Genomic DNA, 20828 nt, shown 5'->3' on the forward strand with positions numbered 1-20828 from the left:
GTAACAAAGCCTATTCACAAGTTCATAATATCAATGACAAAGCGGGGTTGAATATCCATGATTAAGAATCTTGTCATATTCTTATAAAATATTTTGATTTTGAAATAAGTTATGTTTTTTGGGCATGTGATATTGATAAGCCATGGTATTGGCCCATGGTATTGTAACAAAGTCTATTTCCAAGTTAATAATATCCATGGTAAAGTGAGAATGAATATCCATGGTTAAGAATATTTTCATATTGTTATAAAATATTTTGATTGTGAAATAAGTTATGTTTTTAGAGCATGTGGTATTGATAAGCCATAGTATTGGCCCATGGTATTATAACAAAACCAATTTTTTACAAGTTAATAATATCCACTGTAAAGTGGGGGGTGAATATCTTTGGTTAAGAATCTTGTCATATTGTTATAAAATATTTGGTTGTGAAATAAGTTATGGTTCTTAGGCTTGAGGTATTGATAAGCCATGGTATTGGCTCATGGTATTGTAACAAAACCTATTCACAAGTTAATAACAAAATCAAAATATAACAAATTGAATTTTATTATTTTTATTATTAATTGAGCCAACATTTAGATTTTTGCACTCATCCCCATACTTTTGACTTTTATTATTATTATTACTATTATTCTTTAACTAAGCCCATATTTAGAATTGTTTACATACTTACATTACACCTACACATCTACTCTATACTCTATAAATATTGTATTTATTGTTTTTTAGGAAGGGAAATTTTAACATTTTTGAAAAAATTCAGCCTTAATTTTGATGTAAGAAAGCCCTCCTAATTCCAATCTTCATTTACTTTCTAAAACAAGTAGTATATTTTCACTTTTCATAGGGCGTAAAACTAGTAGATATTTTCTCTTTTCACAAGGCGGGAGGGAAAACGAGATTGAAGAGAGTTGTGAATTAAATTTTCACTTTTCATAAGGCGGAGGGAGGGAAAACTAGTAGCATATTTTCACTTTTCACAAGGCGGGAGGGAAAACGAGATTGAAGAGAGTTGTGAATTAAGGTTTTACCAGTAGTAGATTAATATCGAACCCCGCCATTAGATCTCCAATCCATTAATGACACCCAGGTATGTTTCACTTTTAATCTCACAACATTTACACCCCACTTGTAGTCTTCTTCCACACAGGGAGGAGTACACACACCTTAGATCTCTGGTTCAAAATTCAATATTTTTTCATTCCTTTTAAGTTTAAGAGTAGCATATTTTCACTTTTCACAGGGCGGGAGGGAAAACTAGATTCAAGAGTGTTGTGAATTAAGGTTTTACCAATAGTAGACGGATATCGAACCCCACCATTGGATCTTCAATCCATTAATGGTGCCTAGGTATGTTTCATTTCTAACCTCGCTGCATTTCCACCCCACTTTTAGTCTTCTTCCTCACAGGGAGGAGTACACACACCTCATATCCCCCACCAGTGGATCTTCAATCCATTAATGGTGCTCAAGTATGTTTCATTTCTAACCTCGCTGCATTTACACCCAACTTTTAGTCTTCTTCCACATAGGGAGGAGTACACACACCTCAGATCTTTGGTTCAAAATTCACTATTTTTTTCATCCTTGCTTTTAAGTTTACGAGTAGCATATTTTCACTTTTCACAGGGTGGGAGGGAAAACGAGATTGAAGAGAGTTGTGAGTTAAGGTTTTACCTCTTCAATCCATTAATGGTGCCCATGTATGTTTCATTTCTAACCTCGCTGCATTTCCACCCCAATTTTAGTCTTCTTCCACACAAGGAGGATTGGTTCAAAATTCACTACTTTTTTATCCTTTATTTTAAGTTTAAGAGTAGAATATTTTCACTTTTCATAGGGCGGGAGGGAAAATGAGTGAACATAGGTGAAAGCATATGTATTTTTCCTTCTTTTATGGTTTATCTCTTTAGAGTTGATTTTACTGGGTGTACATTGTATGTATCTCAAAATTTCTCTTTAGGAAATCCTATTTTTATTCTTTCCAAGAAAAACTCTCTGGGGAACCCAAATGGATGTTTCCCCAAATTCATGGATGGCATCCATGGTAAACCCATTACTAGTGCACCTCACCCAAGGGATTTCAAACAGGGCACCTGCCAGCACAGAACTAGCTAAATACCCAGTAACATTAATGACATTTGGTTGGGCTAACCCCTTGGGCTCAATAAATCATAATCAACTACATTATTTTCCATATTAACATATTGATCCTATTTAACATTTTGTGAGAGTAACCATAACAATCCAAGCATGTTCCTATTTTTATTTTGGTTTTTAATTTCTTCTTTGGTGTGGTGACAACTTTATATGACTGCATAGATGTTTATTTTTGTTAGGGTATATGTTGAAAAGTAGATGCTCTCTTACATTCTACCTTGTTTGTTATGTATTGATGGAGTTTAGTTTCATTAGTTGTGACCAAAGAACTGTGTCAGGCATGTATACAAGGATTCTTGTATCACTATTTATAAACTGAACAATGTCCTTAAACAACAAAGTAGATCCTTAATGCTACATGTTTGTATCTCAGGGAACTTCCAATCCTAATAAATGAGGTGAAATTTAAGTGTTTCCAGAATCCAAATCTCAGGTTTTGTGAATTCACTCATATATGGTCCTGGAAAAGCGAAGTGAAATTTAATTATTTCCAAATCTTAAGTTCTATGAATTCACTCATATTTGGTGCTGGAATATTTTGAGCAAACAGGAAGAATTTCTTTTAGTTGCATTCAAATTTTCCAAAAATAATACTAAATTTCTCCCTGACTAAAATTCTCCCTGAAATAGATTTGGGATTGAAAATTTTGTAAATATTTTTAGGGAAACAACCCAAAATACTTTTTCCAAATTAGAGTTTTACAACACTAGGTACTAAAACAATCTTCTATTTTCTACTGCAAATGTTCGATAGAGTCTTCCTAGAAACTGGTAAGAAAATTAGGTAAAGGCGGTGGACGGACTAAATAATTTTTAATGAATAATCACTTAACATAAATGATATATTAGGTTGCATAAATATATATCTTAGAAGCATGAAATGAAGAAGAAATCTCAGCAAGATTGACATATTTTTAATTGAGTTGAATGAGGCCAGGAATAACTTTGACTAGAGGGTGTTGAAAACGACATAATTTTGTTATAGTTGGATAGATTTAGAACCAAAAATCAGCGGTTTTCTTGTTGGGAAGTTTTTTGTATCTCAAGTCTCAACCTTATTGAATAATATGATTTATGCCTTGCAATATTGAGATATGCTGTGATACCACTTGCTAGTAACCTAAACACTTTGGATGAAAATTTAGTTGTGAATTTTACTTGCAAAAGATATAAGTGAAAATATAGATTAATTGTCCCTTGTGTATAATTTCCTTGAAATTCTGCTAGTGCTTGAATGAATAAATCTGAAACTAATTGTTGCATGAAGACAAAAACTATCTCTACTAGTTTGTAGTGGAATAGAACATAAATAAAACACAGTCACACTATAGCAAAAAAAACAAAATTTTCTAGGGAACCTGATCCAGATTTAAACGGGAATGCAACAAATTACAGAGATAACCATAAACACAGAGATGCAGCGGAAATAATGCCTCATTTCATTAATGTAAAGTACTGAAATATGCTTACAAACAACAATGAAAATACACCAGCAAGGGCGATGGTAGCTATCTCTGAGAAGAGATGTGGCGGCTACATGCCTCTGAACTATGTTACAATGAGGCTCGAAGGCCTATTTATTGTTGAGAAACAATGGAGAACCATAAACATCCAAAAACCTAACCCTAGAAGATGAACCTCCAAACTGTGGGCCCCATTTGGGTAAATTGGTACATCAACTTCTCGGGGTCGTAACTTTGGCATACAATTTCCGTTTGATGCGTACAATATCTCGTTAGAAATATCTATCCGAGAACTACAACTTTGGGAGGAAAAACATCGATCCATGGACCCACATTTCTCCCAATTTTCCAAAAAACGTCATTTAGGGCCTCAAAATGGCTCCAGAAGTTCAGGACTCGAAAAAATGCTAAAAATAGTAACTTGTGCGACAATTAAGGAAACTAAAAAGCTAAAAGGAACAATGGTGGGGGTCCAAGTGGACTTGGTGGGTGGCCACCAATATCCACCTGAATCATTCCTCCCCCCTTAGGAAGCAATGGTCCCCATTGCGTTGAGTTCCTCCATGAGATGAGGAAACTTCTGTTGAACTTGGTCCTGGTGAGCCACTTGCCCTGGTGAAGGAGTTGGCCTGCTTTGACAACTCGATACAGTTGGATATTCTGATGGTGAGTGTGCTTAATCTGTGTGTCCATGATCCGATCAGTTGCAGCTTGTTACATGCAATCTGGATTTAACTCTGTGGGTGTGAGCTGTTCTAAAATGTCGGATGTGTCTAGTAATGGTGGAAAGTATGGTCGAAGGCGGTCCACATTGAACACTGGGTGCAGGCTAAGGAATGGGGGAATGCTGAGCTCAAATGCATTGTCTCCCACAACCTTAGTAATGGTGTAAGGACCATATTGGAGTGGTCTGAGTTTTCGATAGGCTCCGGTAAGGTGTTCCTTTTGCAAATGCAACCAGAGTTTGTTGCCCACCTAAAACTTGTGTGGCACCCGATGTTGATCATATCGCTGCTTGTACTTGGCATGTGATTTCTCCAGAATGTCATGGACCTACTGGCGAATATGTTGGATGTGCTCAATGAAGCTGTTTACCTTATCTATTTCGGACTGGACATGAGCCGAATCTACGTGAGTAGCTGCAAATGGCATGGCCACATCAATGGGACATAGTGGCTGGAATCCCAAGCCCACCTGAAAAGGGTTGTGGCTAGTCGAGCTGTGGAGAGCCCGATTGTAGCTGTGCTGAATGTAGGGGAGGCCCTCGTCCCATGTGTGTGGATGTTTTGAGTTGTACATGCGCAAAATGTGTACAATCATCTTGTTGACAACCTCTGTCTGGCCATTAGTTTGAGGATGGAAGGTTGTGGACTTAGTGACTTTGGTGTCCAACATCGACCAGAGACTAGACCAAAATGTACTGAGGAACCTGTTGTCCCGATCTGAGATGATAGACTGTGGGATCCCAAAGTGTACCCAAACTTGTTCAAAGAAGAGTTTAACAGTGGCTTCTGCTGTGATATTCTTCTTGTAGGCCGCCATAATGGCCATCTTAGAGAACCTGTCAACAACCACAAAAACACAGTTCTTTCCATGCTTAGTGGAAGGAAGGCCTAACATGTAATCCATGGAGATGGATTCCCAAGATCGACTAGGGGTAGGTAATGGGGTATAGAGGCCTCGCTTCTTGACGGCCAGTTTGGAAATGGCACAAGCAGTGCATGATCTGATGTACTTCCCAACATCCTGTCACAGATTCAGCCAATAGAAATACTTTTGTAGTACTGCCACCGTTTTCTTGACCCCGAAATGCCCAGCAGCCTGACTGTAGTGTGCTTCCTAGTTCATCTTGGCACACTCGCTTGAAGGAACACAAAGGTGACCCTGGTGGCATAACCGGGCATCTTGGAGGTGAAAATATGGAGCATGCTGACCCTCCAAGAGTGTCTGGTATGTGTGGCCGAAATCTGGGTCGCTTTTGTAGAGAAGTGGCCAATCAGAAGTCTCGTGCCCACAAGAGTTGAGCATGGTGGTTAATGCCATGATCGGTGGTCGACTGAGGCAATCTGCAACATTATTGGTGCTGCCCTTCTTATACTTGATATTCAAATGGAACTGTTGTAGGTATGTCGACCACTTCCGATGGCGATTATTTTGCAATTTCCCTTGGGTCTGTATGAACTGGAGGGGTTGGTGGTCTGTGTGGATGACCATTTCCTTCCCCAAAATGTAGTGTTTCCATTTTCAGTAGGCTTGCACAATGGAATACATCTCTTTGTCATAAGTGGGATACTTCTGGACTGTGTGGATGACCATTTCCTTCCCCAAAATGTAGTGTTTCCATTGTTAGCAGGCTTGCACAATGGAATACATCTCTTTGTCATAAGTGGGATACTTCTGGACTGTGTCTGAAAGTGTCTCACTGTGATATGCCACTGGATGCCCATGTTAAGTAAGGACTTCCCTAATAGCATAGTCAAAGGCAACTGTCTCGACCTCAAATGGTTGTTGCAAGTCTGGCAATGCGAGCACTGGTGCCGAGCAAAGGTGCTCTTTCAACTCTGTGAATGCCTTCTGTTGAGATTCAGAACAAAATAATTTTTCTTTCGCTCCTCCCTTGATGACTTGACTCAAGGGCCAAGTGATATGAGAAAATCCCAACACGAACTTGTGGTAGAAGTTGGAAATACCTAGAATGTTGCGGAGCTCTGTTAGAGTGGTTGGAGAGGGCCAATCCCGATGACTTGGATCTTGGCTGGATCCACATGCACCCCTATTCATCAATAATGTATCCCAGATATTGAACCTGGGTCATGCCAAAAGTGTATTTCTCCAAATTGGCACATAACTTGTGTTGCCGTAGTGTTTGGAGGACTTGTCGGATGTGGTGGAGGTGCTCTTCCCAACTCTGGCTGAAGATCAGGATGTCATCCAAGTATACCACTACAAATGAGTTGGTGAATGGCCACAAGATGTCATCCATTAGCCTCATGAAGGCTGTAGGAGCATTCGTTAATCTGAAAGGCATAACCAACCATTCGAAAAGGCCCTCCTTGGCTTTGAAGGCAGTCTTCCACACATCAGAGGGTTCGATTGGTACCTGGTGATATCCTGACTTCAAATAGATCTTGCTGAAATATTTTGCCCCCTTAAATTGGTCCAGGAGGTCATCAATCCATGGGATCGGGTACCTATTACGAACAATGATCTTGTTCAACGCCCGATAGTCAATACAGAGTCTCCATGTCCCATCCTTCTTTTCTACCAACACGATCGGGCTCCCACAGGGTGATGAACTCAGATGGATGTGACCTTTCTGCAACAGCTCCTGAATCTGCCTATTAATTTCATCGTTCTCCATAATGGAGTGCCAATAGATTGGTCCATTGGGCAGCGGTGCACCTAGGGTCAGATCGATGGAGTGCTTGACCTGACAGTGCAAAGGAACCCTTGTGGGGGAGGTGAAGATGTCCTCGTACTCCTCCACGACCTTGTCCATCTGTAATTTTCGTGCGGAGGGGCCCTGTCTGGAGGTCGCAGCCACCATCTTCTTCTTTCCTTGAGGGCGTATCATCAGGAAAACAAGTTTCCCGGTTTTGGAAATAAGCTTACTGCATTGTTTTGCAGTAACCAAAGAGATGGCAGTAGGCGGTGCTACCTCCAGTATCCTGTACAACTTATTTCCCAAAGTAATAATAACAGCATGGGGCCTTGATTCATACACAGCATGTCGCTTCCACAAGTATGGTTTTCCTAATAATACATCACAAACTTCAAGGGGAGCAATATCACATAATACCTCATCCGTGAGGGGCTTGATGTTGTATGGAAGGCGACACTGCTAGCTCACACGAAGATCCCGTCCTTGGTGAAGCCACCCGATGGTGTACGGTTGTGGATGTGCTGTGGTCGGTAAGCCCAGTCACTTCATGACCTCTACTGAAATGAGGTTCTTTTGGCTCCTGCTGTCGACAATGAATTGTAGCGGGGATCCCTTACCCACATCTGGGAGTGGAAGAGACGCTCCTCCTCCTCTGGATCTTCGAGTTCCTCCTTCTGGATCTTCGTGGTGGCAACGGTGGCTTAGGCTCTGCATCGATAATTTGCTTCCCTTTGTCATTTCCCTTGTCGGGTTCTGACTCAGAGTCGGAACATGCATTTGATTCTGAAACCTTTAGCTTAGCCACTAGTGACTGCTTGGCCCGACACTCACTTGTGTTCTGAGTGGAGCTCTTATGGAACTCACACCATTTTCCCGTGTCGTTTTTTGGCTTTGTGATGTTGTTCTTTGCTTGCAGCTTTGGCGAGTTGTCTTGGGCTGCCCCACCTTGGCTTTGTCCTTTGTTTTACGGTTTGGGGGCACCTTTCTCTTGCTTCGGATTTGCAGTTCCAAAGTCTCACTTCTTTTGTTTAAACTTCTGCTTGACCTTGATGGCGTATCGGTATGCTGTGCCGAGCGAGGAGATGTTTAGGAATTATATTTCTTCTTGGATGTACTTGTGCAGGCAGGCGTGGTATTTGAATATCAAACCCTGCTCCTAATCCTTGATACCCAACTTTGTGCGAAGGGTATGGAAAAGATTGGTAAACTCTAGCACGTCTTGGTCCCTTCCCTACCGCAGCGTGGTCCACTTTATGTATTGATCCTCATAGCTTCTGACAGGGTAGTACTGCTCCTTGATGGCATCCCGAAATGAATTCTAGGTGGGTGCGGCTGAATATAGTGAGCCAGTATTTTCATCCTTCTGCTCACAGTAGGTTTCCCACCAGTCCTTGACGTGGGGGGCTGCTTTGAGAAGAGAAAAAACAATCTTTTCCCGACTTGAAAATTCATGAACAGAAAAATAACCCTCTAGCAAATTTAACCATTTATCTATGACATCTGCATCTATCTGCCCTTCGAATATGGGGATTTCAAAATTAACTTGTACCTTAAAGGGTGTGGTGTTTCCAGAGTAGTTGCTGGAAGTCGATGCGTCGCCTCTGGGTAGCCACTGAAGGATCTGGGCAAAGTTGTCCATCATCGCACTCCTTTGTCGCTCGAGGGCTTCTTCGAGAAAGATTTTGATAGGATTTCCTGCCCCCTCGTCTTTCTTCTCATCTGCCATGAGAGGTCGTCAGGATTTGCGAGGCTGGTCTTGCAATGGTTTGACCAGTTCAAGCCCTAACTCCTTATGTCCCGACCTCGATGGGGACATGCAAAGAAAAAGAGAGAAAAAGCAAACCCTCTGATACCACTGATTTGGATTTAAACAAGAATGCAACAAATTAGAGAGATAACCATAAACACGGAGATGCAGCAGAAATAATACTTCATTTCATTAATGTAAAGTACTGAAATATGCTTACTAACAACAATGGAAATAAACCTGCTAGGGCAATGGTAACTTATCTCTGAGAAGAGATGTGGTAGCTACATGCTTCTGAACTATGTTACAATGAGGCTTGAATGCCTATTTATTGTTGAGAAACAATGGAGAACCCTAAACATCCAAAAACCTAACCCTAGAAGATGAACCGCCAAACTGTGGGCCCCGTTTGGGTAAATTGGTACATCAACTTCCCGGGGTCATAACTTTGGCATATAATCTCCGTTTGATGCGTACAATATCTCTTTAGAAAGATCTATCCGAGAACTACAAGTTTTGGAAGAGAAACATCAATTCATGGACCCATGTTACTCCTAGTTTTCCCAGAAAACGTCGTTTAGGGCCTCAAAACGACTCCAGAAGTTCAAGACTTGAAAAACTGCTAAAAATAGTAACTTGTGCGACAATTAAGGAAACTAAAAAGCTGAAAGGAACAATGGTGGGGGTCCAAGTGGACTTGTTGGGTGGCCACCAATATCAACCTAGATTAGAACCCAACTAGGAAAACCCTCTGCCTGCTATAGAAATTTAAAATACTATCCATATTAGACTTTGGGACACCTTCTTCAAGACCAAGTTCATCGATGCTTATTGCTTTCCATATTCATTTTCATAAGCATTAGGGTTGTTGTCCGTCAAATCAGAGTAGCTAGAAAGTGTCTCTTTGATTTCAGAAAGCAGATCAGGATCAGCTTCATCCAAGAATCCCCTAGAAGGCTCAACAGTAGCAAGAAGAAAGGTCTTTTTTTTTCATTATATTTCATCACATGCATCCATCATAATCACTGATTTGTCTTCATTTCTTTCACAATCATTTTCAATGTTAGATGCAAAAGGTAATTTAGTATATTATAATCCTTAGGTAACCAACCTCAAACATATTGCTAGTTAATTTATGTTGTTTGATGTTTATTGAGTTTGAGTTTTATCATGAAACTACTAAAAGCATACTAGAATGGGTGAGTTGATTATCTTGATAACAATGTTATGATTTGATCTAGTCCTTGAAAGGAACTTATAGTTGATGGTCAAAATTTCACATTTCTTTCATTTTTTTATCTTCACATATAACAAATATCTTTATGTTATAGCCTCTAGCTGGATACATACAGTAACTGCCACTCAGAAGTTGGATGCCATCATTTTGGAGCTTGAGCTTACTCAACTTACCTTTGTTTGAGTTGAAAATGTCATTAGATCTCATTATATCGTCTATTACAGAGCATGAATCCAATTTATCTTTGTTTCAGTTAAAAATGTAATTAGATCTTGCTATATCATCTTTTGTAGAGAATGAATTTAGTTTCTCATAGTCCATTTGCTTGAGGTATAACAAAGCTACTTTAATTCATTAAATTTACTTTTCATATTCTATTTTCTAATTTTGATTCTGCAGGCCAAATCTGCATTGAAAAAGGGGCATATTTAATGAAGTGTGGAAGGAGAGGGAAGCTTCAGTTATGTCCTTTCAAACTTTCTAAGGTATGTAATAAAATTTTAAAAAATTCTCCATAGAATGTTGTGCTTTAACTTTTTCTTTTGATAATGGATTATTTATGTGATCTCCCCTCTCTTACACACAACCAGAGTCCAGACATACATGGTTTTTTGGGATATGTGGACAATGGATAAATTTACGGTAACCATTTATCTAGAAATTTACACTGTAGAAGATCAAGCATTTACAGTTGAATATTTCCTTGCCACTAAATTAAAGTTGAAGAGTCGGTCTCCTATTTTTCAGGCATATACGTCACTTTTAAATGAATTTATTGCTGACTCTGTATATACCTTCCATGGGAGGGCAAAGAGTGATCGCTACCATTGCTTAATCTTTCTGTAGACCAAGTAAAGATTCCAAATGTGTATAAATTAGTGGCTCCTTGGAGAATCCCAAGAGTGGCATTATTGTAGCAACAAGAAATTCATTTATTTTGAGTTCTTCATTAGTGCATTGATGGTATATTGTTTATTCCATACAATACCTCAACAGTGTATGATCAAATTACAGTTAAGCCTATCATATTATTTTGACTTACCCCTCTTTTAGAGGGAAACTAGAGTGCGTGCCAAGCTTGCACATCAAAATTGTATCATGCAAAGTTTACCTGGGACAAGTTTTGTGGATCTAAGTAGCAAGATACCTGTTGGAATTCAAGAGGCAACAATACTACAAAGTGGGAAAGAGGTTTCACAGTTAACTTGGATTTCACATTATGGTTGGAGTTGGTTTGTTGGCAAGATGCTGGATACCCCAACTTCCTTTTTATGACTGAGTGCAAGATTGAATCCTTCGACATATTCCTCGTTCAATTTTCATTAAGTGATGGGTTTTCTTAGAAGTGTTGCACACCTATAAACTTTACTAGAGTTGTTCTTGAGTCTTCGGAGGTGGTTAGCTTTTCAAATCACACACATACAAGAAGAGGAGAAATAATATGCCCGGATAATTTGAAATTATCTACCTGTCAATAGGGTGTTCCCATTCATAAACCTGACGACTCACTCTACTTCTTTCTAGTGAACAACTTTGGGACTTGCCATGAATCGTGAGACAATTCCAACCCCATAACTATAAATTTATTATTTAAATATATACCCAATAGATTAGAATCTGCACAAGGAGAACTCCATTCTTGTTTCGAAAGAACCTACAATCGACTTGTACCATGCTATTTAATATTTTCTGTATTTATTTCAGCCTTGGTCTGTGACATAAAGATGCAACAGGATACCTTGCATTTTCTATACTAACACTCCTTAAAAATAATAAAGTATGCCCAAATATATCATTTCAAATGATCTATGTAGCTCACCTTTTGGTTTTTCAATTATCGAAGTTGTTACCTATATTGATGAGAACTTCTACAACCGATACCACAGTGACAATATATGTTATAGTTTTATCCATGTTTCTCTGAAGGTGTTTCTCCTTCAGTAGAGCAACAATACACTGTAGTTTCCATTTAGGGGAGAAGTGTACCCAGTAGCAACCTTGGCCTATGTGCAGATGGGTTGAATGCACATTAGACTCTATTTGTTGTTTTGAAGGTGTTTCTCCTTCAACAATACTTCATCTTAGTAGATACTTTCGGTCTGCACCTTTAGTAGATGCATGCAGCCTTGGGATACATGTTGTAGATTATAGTTTTCCTATGAGGTTGTAGCAGTGATGAAAGAAGTGCATCGATTTTAGGCATATTTAGTATGCTTTTATAGTTTGACTTAGATACTCACTTTTCTTAATTTAGGTGTTTTTCTTGGTTTTGTTTTATGCATAGATTTATCTTTAAGAAAAGTGCACAGTAGAGAAGGGTTCTATATTTTGAGCAGGGGGCACACTTCTAGGTAGGAGGTACTCTATTCTAGGAAGGTTTTTCCATGTAGATTAGGTACTTTATCCGAGAATCCCAAGAGACGCTATTGTAGCAATAATAAATTCATTTATTTTGAGTTCTTCATTTGATCTGAAAATGAGATCTTAAATCAATATTAAGGTATTACAGACTCATGTGCAGGAATGCCTATATTATTTAGTGCAACGGATCGAAAAGATTGCGAATAATATAGACAATGAACAGTTATAAAAAATAATAAGAACACACGTCAACACAACACAATAATCAAGGAGTTCACCAGACTTCTTAGCTATGTCTCTTGGTCCAGCTTTCAGTGTCGACCTCTATATTATGTCTTTAAGAGAAGAATATTACGAGTGTGAGCTTGAATAGAGTCTCAACACAACAGTGACAAAACAATAGGGATTTACTTGAAATCCTTGAGTCTAAAAGAGTGCACAGACTCTCCCTCTTGCTCTCTTTCTTTTGCTTTCTCTTGCTCTCTTCTCTGTCGCTACCCTCTGTTCTACCATTGGATGGCTTTTAAGCCTATCGACCCTGTTTTTTCACCTTCCCTCCTTAGGCTTTCGGGCTCTCGACCCCTGTCTGTTCATCTCCTTTTTGAGCGTTAAACACTCATTGTAATAAACACTTAAGGCACCATACAATTGTTTACAAATGGAAGGATCTTTGGGCGCGGGTGAAAATCCCCAAAAATACACTTCTCGTTCAAAAACGAAAATACACTAAAAACAATGGAAAATCCAACAAAACGCCGCATATCAGATTTCAAATTTTATGGTGCTACATCTATAACCTTGTTGGGTCCATAAAATAGCTCGTTCATTGTCCACCGTCTGATCAGTGATCGATAATCCACGACAAATGATCATTTCGGCTGGCCCACTTGCATAGAGATTACACGCCCGAAAAAGCAGTTTTCTCTCTCCTGCGGTGTGCTACGTGTCAGCCGGTGCATGGAATCTGGAGGATTCTCTCCAATACTGCTTACCCCCTGAAGGCCACCTGAAATATTGTTTACCACGGAACTCAAATAACATAAGGCCGTGTTTATAAACCTTTCGGATCCGTGTATATCACATAGTCTTTGGGTCATTCCCCTTTGTTGTTTTGCGATGCGATAAGTCACATATCACATGGTCTTCGGGCCTGCGGTTTGGGCCTTTCCCCGTTGGAATCTGCGATGCGATAATGTAATCTCGGCCGTTGATCTGCACGCTCGATAAACGGTCCACGTTGTGTCATTGGGTCGCAGTCGCATTTCCCATAAGGCTGCATCCAATACACTCCGCTGGCCTGCTCCGATGCGATGTCCCGATTTAATCTGGGTCGTTGATCTATCTGATCCAATGGCTTTGGTGTAACGAGACTGCATTCTCTGCTGAACTTGGTTTTTCCGCCATTCCTTAGTGTTTTCGCTGCAATAATGTTTTCCGATAGTTTTAAAGACTTAGACTTAGAGGTTTTAAGATCCATTTTGGATCATGCCTTCCCACTGAAAAGATTTTGGACCACCAAAAGTTGGTTTTTAGGCATCGATCAAGTGAGGATACAACTCCCTCACTTGTTTAACTTATATCCATTGTGCTTTGCTTGGATTTGAACCTTTGAGTCCCACTCTCAGGTACTCAACATCCCTTTGACGCGTAGTTATTACCTTCCTATCCAGAAATGTGTCCTCCTGTAACTCATTGAGATACTCAGGCAACAAATCCCTAATAGAAGGCAACTGAATTTTCTCTTCAGGATCTTCAATCAATGAAGGTTCATACAATCTCAAGTTTTCTGCATTAACGACTGAATAGATCTGCATATAATCTGGCAAATCAAGGTGAAAAGCATTTTCACCAATTTTATCAAGTATTTTGAAAGGTCCATACCTTATTGGTTTTAGCTTCTTACCTTCACCTTACATTCTGTCTTTGTTGATGTACAACTAGACTTGACCACCAACTTGAAAACTATGCTCAACTTGATGCTTGTCATGTCTTGCCTTGTACTTGGCTTGACTTCTTTCCAGCTATTCTTGTACTGCCTGGTGAATTTCTTGGATTTTCTCAATGAATTTGGTTGCTTTGTCCACATCACTGTGTCCTTTAACTGCTATGTCTTTACCAAAGACAAAATCCAAGGGAGACTTTGGTATAAAACCAAAACAAGTCTCAAAAGGAGATCTCTTAGTAGAAGAGTGCTTGGCACGGTTGTAATCATGCTGCACATAACACAAATGCTCATCCCAAAGCTTGGGATGCTTGCTGTAATAACCTTTGAGCAATTGGAACGCTGTCCTGTTGACCACTTTTGTCTGACCATCTGTTTGTGGATGAAATGCTATGCTCTTCCTCAACCTGGTGTCCATCAACTCCCATCAACTTGACCACAACTTCCCAATAAATCGAGAATCTTGATAAGATATAATAGAAGTGGGTAAACCAAAATGAACCCATACATTCTGAAAGAACAACTTTTCTGTTTGTTCAGATGTAACCTGCTTGTTACATGGTATCAAAATACACATTTTACTGAACCTATCCACAACAACATACAAATAATCATGACCTTTCCTAGACTTTGGCAATCCACTAATAAAATCCATGGAAACACTTTCCCAAGGATGAGAAGGAATTGGAAGTGGAGTGTACAAGCCTAATTTTCTATTACTTGGTTTGCTTGTAGCACACATTATACATCGTTTGGTATATCTAGAAACTGTCTCATGCATTCTTGGCCAATAACAGAACCTTTGTAATTGTGCAGCTGTTTTACTTACACCAAAATGACCTGATACTAGAGAAGTATGTGCTTCTCGGATTATGTTAACTCTTTTAGTTTGTGGAATGCATAACTTTCTGAAAATATATAAGAGTTGGTCCTTTACATAATAATCCAATTCTCCTACTTTCCTGCCATGACTTAAAGTTGCATATACATCTTTAAAATCTACATCTTGAGCATATTGTTCAATGTAACTTTCATGCATTACTGAGTTATGCTTAAGTATAGTAGATGCATTTATGATTGGTCTTGAGAACATATCTGCAACCTTATTGTGTATTCCCTTCTTATATCTGATGACAAGATGAAATTTCTATAGGAAACCCATCCCCCCATAATGTCTTGATTACTGCAATTTAGTTTGTGAGTGCAAATATTGAAGTGGTTGATGATTTGTGTGTATGATTGTTTCCTTACCCATTAGGTAATGTTTCCACATTTTCACACTTTGTACTAATGCATACAATTCTTTATCATATGTGGGATAATTAACTACTACAGAAGTAAATGTCTCAGAATGACAACATATGGGTTTTCCATGTTGCATCAGCACTGCTCCCATGGCATAGTCACTGGCATCTATCTCAATCTCAAATGGATGTTGAATATCTGGCAGTGCTAGTACTGGTGCTGTACTAATTTTATCTTTTAAGGTGTCGAAGGCTTTTTGTTGTTTGCCTCCCCACTGAAACACCTGTTTCAATCCTGTTAAAGCATGTAATGGAGTTGCAATCAAAGAAAAGTTAGCAATAAACTTTCTCTAGTATTGTGCTGCCCCTAGGAAACTCCTAACCTCTATAGTAGATTTGGGTTTAGGCCAGTTCATAATGACTTCAACCTTAGAGGGATCTATCTTCAATTCACCACCCCCTACAATATAACCCAAATAATTTAAAGATGTTATGCCAAATTCACATTTTGACAGTTTTACATAGATATTTTCTCTTTTTTAAAACATATAAAGTTTTCTTGACATGCCTTACATGGTATTCCCATGTCCTACTAAAAACAAGAATGTCATCTAAATAAACAATTGAAAAATCATCAATAAAAGGTCTGTGTACATCATTCATAACTCTCATAAACAGAAGCATTAGTTAAGCCAAAAGGCATAACCAACCATTCATAAAGTCCTTGCTTTGTCTTGAAAGCAGTCTTCCATGCATCATGTTCTGCAACTCTGACTTGATGATAACCACTTCACAAGTCTAACTTAGAAGAGTAAACTGCTTCTTTCAATTGATCTAATAAATCATCAATACGAGGAAGATGATAACGATTCTTGATCGTTATTTTATTTAGTTCTCTATAATCAATGACATTCTCCAAAAACCATCTTTCTTCTCACCATCACATTGGAGATTCACATGGTGATGTTCTTGGTCGTATAAACCCTTTATCGAGCAACTCCTGTACTTGCTTCTTTATCTCTGCATTATCTAAATCTGATAACCTGTACATTCCAATGTTAGGTGATGGAGCATCTTGCTGCAGACAAATATCATGTACTAGTTCCCTTTTGGGTGGCAGACCATTAGGTTCTTGAAATAGGATATCATATTCTGAAACAACTTTAAATAAATTAGCCTTCTGTTTAGCATCACAGCCTTCAAATGCATTGGAATTTTCAGGATCCTTTGCCTTTACAACCATTAGTAAAAATTGCTTACTTGAATTTACAATTATTTTCATCTTTCCTGAGTTTATGAGTTCTTACAATATATTCCATTCCATATTTAGTGAGTTGATACTTATTTTCAACTCTATAGAAAATAGATTTCCTATCATACAAGTATGGACTTCCCAAAACAATACCACATATATCCAATGGAACTATATGTAACTCAACCTCATCTACAAATGTTGATCCAACAACAAACCTAAGTTTACATTGACTCGTTACTTGTAGCTTTCTTTTATCACACACCCAACCTAATGGATATGGCTTCTCATGAGGCTTTGTTTCTAATCCCACATTCTTTACAATTGTTTTAGAAATCAAATTTACTTGTGATCCATTATCAAATAAGGTATCAATCTTGTTATGCTTGGAAATTACTCTAATACGAAAAAGCTCATTTCTTTCCCTCTCATTATTTTCATTATCAACAGATTGTGCAGAATTACTTGTGGATGCTTCAAAATCTTTACCTTTAATGCATGTGGCTATAACTATTGTTTCATCGCTTGAATCTGATCCCAAGTCTTTCTGAATAGCTACAACATTCTTTTTCTTCTTTCCATTGAACTTCTTAGGTTTCAGTTCTAGATGCAAAAACCAACAGTGTGCCTCATCGTGTCCTTCTTTCTTGCAATGAGTGCATGAAGGTTTATCCTTCTTTATAGTGTTTGCTTTCCTCTCCTTCCATTTCAGTTTCTTCTTTTCCTTGCTCTTGCTTACAGAATATTTAGATGATCCCCCAACCTCTGGGTTTACATTCTTACCTCTAGCTTCTAGATGTGTGGTTTGGCTGATACATCATCTAAGCTAGTGGGATTAAACATGAGAATAGTATGCTTTAAATATCTATGAAGACCACCTATATACTTCAATAAAGTCTCAGGTGAATCTAATGACATACCTAGAGTTAACACTCTCTTTCTGAATTCCTGAGTATAACTCTATACACTTTGACCCTTCAACTGATGAAGAGTTTGCCAACTCATCATTGCCTGCTGCATGTAAGCTAAAGGATAGAATTGCTTTTTTGTAGCAGAAACAAATTCATTCTAGGTAGAAATTATTTTACCATGTTTTTGCAGATTAGCTTGTGTCTTGCCTTCCCACCATACTAGTGCAGTTCCTCCAAGTCGAAGGCTAGCCAGCTGAATCTTCTTCCTTTCGGAATCAACATTTTGTACCCTGCAATATACATCAATTTGTCTTATCCAATTATCTAGCTTTTTTGCATTGAGTTCTCCATCATAAATTGGCAAATCAAACTTCACATCTAATTTGATTAAGGAAGTTTTCTTCTTTTTCTTAGAAGAGCTAGAAGATGATGAGGATGATGAAGGTGATGATGGAGGAGATGGTAGAGAAGGCATTTCTCCTTTCCCTTTGCATTCTGGAGGGGCAACTAGAAAAGGATCCTTTTCTCCTTTGTCTAGTTAAGGTGTTAAAGTGCTTTCACCTCGATCCTTCTTAAATCCCAGATACATCTCTTCCACCATGGCTTGGAGTGCCTTAAAACTTTCTATAAATTGATATTCTAATCCATTGGAGTTTCTTCTGCCATTCTCCAATGAGAATAGACTCTTCCAATCTTTGGATTAGCCTCAACAAGTTCTCCTTCTCCTAGTCTGAGCTTTAATCTAGTTAGCATTCAAAATCCAACACAAGCTTGTCTAAACTTAACAAAACCAAAACCAAATGCTCTGATACCAATTGATCTGAAAATGAGATCTTAAATCAATATTAAGGTATTATAGACTCATGTGCAGGAATGCCTATATTATTTAGTGCAACGGATCAAAAAGATTGTGAATAATATAGACAATGAACAGTTATAAAACATAATAAGCACACACATCAACACAACAAAATAATCAAGGAGTTCACCAGACTTCTTGGCTATGTCTCCTGGTCTAGCTTTCAGTGTTGACCTCTATATTATGTCTTTAAGAGAAGAATATTACAAGTGTGAGCTCAAATAGAGTCTCAACACAACAGTGACAAAACAGCAAGGATTTACTCGAAATACTCGAGTCTAAAAGAGTGCATAGACTCTCCCTCTTGCTCTTTGTCTTCTGCTTTCTCTTGCTCTCTTCTCTGTTGCTGCCCTTTGTTCTGCCATTGGATGGCTTTTAAGCCTATCGGCCCTGTTTGTTCACCTTCCCTCCTCGAGCTTTCGGGCTCCCGGCCCCTGTCCGTTCATCTCCCTTTGAGCGTTAAACACTCATTGTAATAAATTCTTAAGGCACCAGAGAATTGTTTACAAATGGAAGGATCTTTGGGTGGAGTGAAAATCCCCAAAAATACACTTCTCGTTCAAAAACAGAAATACACTAAAAACAATGGAAAATCCGACAAAATGCCACATATCAGATTTCAAATTTTACAGTGTGGCATGTTGGGTCCGTAAAATAGCTCGTTCATCGTCCACCATCTGATCAATGATCAATAATCCACGGCAGACGATTATTTCAGGAAACCCACTTGCATGGATATTACCCACCCGAAAAAGCAGTTTTCTCTCTCCTGCGGTGTGCTACGTGTCGGCCGGTGTATGGAATCGGGCGGAGCCTCTTCAATAATGCTTACCACCTGAAGCCCACCCTAAATACTGTTTACCATGGAACTCAAATAACATAAGGCTGTGTTTATAAACCTTTCGGGTCCGTGTATATCGCATAGTCTTCAGGTCATTCCCCTTTGTTGTTTTGCGATGCGATAAGTCGCATATCGCATGGTCTTCAGGCCAATGGTTTGGGCCTTTCCTTGTTGGAATCTATAATGCGATAATGTAATCTCGGCTGTTGATCTGCGTGCTTGATCAACGGTCCACGTTGTGTCACTGGGTCGCAGTCGCATTTCCCATAAGGTTGCCTCTGATACAATCAGCTGGCCTGCTTCGATGCAATGTCCTGATTTAATCTGGGTCGTTGATCTATCCAATCCAATGACACTGGTGTATCGAGACTGCATTCTCCGCTGAACTTGGTTTTTCTGCCATTCCTTCATGTTTTCGCTGTGAAAATGTTTTCCGATAGTTTTAAAGACTTAGACTTAGAGGTTTTAGGATCCATTTTGGATCATCATTAGTGCATTAATAGTCTATTGTTTATTCCATGCAATACCTCAATATTGTATACAACCATATTTAGTATGATTTTATAGTTTGACTTAGATGCTCACTTTTCTTAATTAGGTGTTTTTGTTGGACACCTAATCCTCAATGGGTTAGTGTGGAAACCGAAAAGACAAAAGGAGTCCAAGAGACCTTGGGATGTGAAATTCAACGGTCACAATATGTACTATAAATGTATATCAGTTGTTAATAAAAATAAATTCTCATGTTTTATCTTTCAGATTATGTTGCCCATGTGTGTATTTAACATGGTATAAGAGCAGGCGTATTCCTTCCCTGCATAATTACTTTGAGCCATTTGTTTTATGGCCTTTATGTGCAGATCATTTTTGCTATATTTTCTCTCTGTGCCCTCTACACTCCCTAGGCTGTGCATAATTTTCCTTTCTACATTCTCTGGGCTCTCTGGAGTCCATTCTTTGACAGGAATTTGTGTTGCCATGCATAATTTCTTGCAATTTGAAAATTTATTGTTGGATTTTTTCTAGGGTCGTCTTCGCTGTTTTGGTGGGAAACTGCATTTTATTAGCTGCGTTGTACTAAGTGGTGATTTAATATCCGACTTGTGTGTCAGACTGTGTAGACTGTGTGACTGAACCACCGTTGGCATTGTATGGTATAACAGAGTACAACAACGCTGCTCTCTCCACGCTGGTCATATGCTCCAAACCGCAACGCATCCGCCATCCTCTCACTTGGCTTCATCAATGGGAAGCTGGAGAGCCACCTTGCTATTCCATTTGCCATTGACCCTCCACGCACACGTTGTCGCGACCATACATCTGACATGCTTGCCCATCTTTAATAGTTTTACAAGCAGGGTTTCTGTGCATGCCCACTGGGATTCCACATTTTATTGAATTTCTTTCAGCCTTTGGCAACCGACTC

The sequence above is a fragment of the Pinus tabuliformis genome, chromosome 3_2 (assembly GCF_031772625.1).
Source record: "Pinus tabuliformis cultivar Carrire ecotype Pingquan chromosome 3_2, CPIR1, whole genome shotgun sequence".
In the NCBI taxonomy this organism is placed as follows: Eukaryota; Viridiplantae; Streptophyta; class Pinopsida; order Pinales; family Pinaceae; genus Pinus; species Pinus tabuliformis.